The sequence below is a fragment of the Nannospalax galili genome, unplaced genomic scaffold, assembly GCF_000622305.1.
Source record: "Nannospalax galili isolate Female #2095 unplaced genomic scaffold, S.galili_v1.0 scaffold20, whole genome shotgun sequence".
Lineage (NCBI taxonomy): Eukaryota > Metazoa > Chordata > Mammalia > Rodentia > Spalacidae > Nannospalax > Nannospalax galili.
Window position 1 is genome coordinate 1,918,610 of NW_008346414.1, and position 1,991 is coordinate 1,920,600.

Below are 1,991 nucleotides of genomic sequence, written 5' to 3' on the forward strand. Positions count from 1 at the left end.
CCATAGGAGAAGGGTATTATTAAGGGAGAAATGGAATAAACGGGGGCACCTTAAATGGGGAAACCATGGTGGAAGGGTTAGACAATGTGAGAGATCAACAATGCCTAGCTAGTTTTAGAAAACCAGAGGGAACCACATTAGGCCAACAACCTACTGACAAATTATACATACAACCAGATCAAAGAATGTAATATATGCCTAGGCAAGGTTTATCTGAGAGTGTTTGGTCTTCTCCCAAGCTCTATCTACATGGCATATAGTAATTAAAAGTACCAGACTGGTAGAACTAACCTTCTTGGATGTTTAACAGCCAAACTTTGAGGACTATACTAATTTGGTCAGGGGGACATAAAGGACAGTTTTTGTTCCTTGCCCTCCTAGATCGACTAAGTTCCAGGGGACTATGAGCATCTCTCAAAATGTCCTGTAACTGTGGTGAGTCACCTGCCTCTTGAGAAAGGAGGCCATGGAGACCCCACCAGATGAACCTGAACCAGTGTCCAGTCTACAAAGAGGAGGGTCAACACAGAGGAAATATTTCCCCCATGCTTCCAAGCAAGGCCAGCCATAGTCAAGCAGGACCTCTGACTTATCTTGACATAGATGGAACTGGTAAAAGAAAGGAGCCAGGGGCTCCTCCCAAGTCCATGTTACCCCTGAGGAACAGACCCTCAAATGACCTTAAGAGTAAAAATAAATTGTTTTATCTGGGCCAACTGTATGCTCTTAAACACCCAAAATGAAAATATAACCAAAGATTAATGGAGTCAGTAAAACTTTCAAGAGTACATATGTATAGTTAAAAGCTACATAACGAGAAACAATGCCAGATAGGTGATACCTCCCTTTGAGTTATTGGCCCATGTGGCACGAGAGACTCCCAGACAGTAACCCAGCATAGAACTGGGAAAATGAACAGCAGACCCCAATCTTATCTAAAGGAATATTGACAACTGATTGCTGTTAGATGAGGAACAGCTGATCTTCCTAAAACAAGGATCTCTAGATAGGCTGACTAGATTCAGCAGACGGACAAGCACTGGAGAATGGATAGGGGTGTCGACAACATAGAGGGCAGTAACAGGGATGACAGAGTATCTGGGCTCCAGTATGTGGGAGGGGGGAGGCCATGGGAGGGTGCCATTTGGGAAGTGGGTATACAGATGAGTAAGACTGTGTGGGATGTTCTATATGATAAACACATGGAAAAATCAACAAATTTTAAAAAAGAGACATATTTGAGGAGGAAGCATAAAAATTTACTTCATGTTAAATAGTAGAGGTGATAAACATTACCAGTGAAATCTACCTTATGACTTTATATCCATACCCAGGTACTAAGGATCCGAGTATAACTGACTGTGACTAGTAATCATCAGATACGTAGAGATTAAAGACACATTGCAAACATCTGTTAGTAGCATTAAAATGTAGGAAACAGCATATTTTAAAATGAAATGGAGATCTTCTTTAAAGGATTAAAACTCATTCTTACAGGGTCTACACTGAGTTCAATATTGTATAATGGTATTAATTCAACTGTAAACCTAAAAATTTACAGCTATTTTTGAAAGAGATGTATCCTTGCTCTGGAGTGTGTTACTGAATACGTTAAAGGTGTAATGACATGCTTCTTCTAACCATGTGGTTATTAAATTTTAAAAAATTAAAAATAATAATTCTTCAAAACATAAAAATCTGCTCCTTAATAATTAGTAGATATAAAAAACATTACCATTGAAATCTACCTGATGACTTTATATCTATGATCAGATGCCAAGGATCTCAGAAAGTAACTGACTGTGACTAGTAATAATCAGATATATAGAGATTAGAAACGCATGCACAAACACCTTAGTGTTAGTTGCATTAAAAATGAAGTTTTCTTGCCGGGCGTGGTGCCACACGCCTGTAGTCCCAGCACTTGGGAGGCAGAGGCAGGCAGTTCTCTGTGAGTTACAGGCCTGCTGGGGCTATAGTGAGACCCTGTT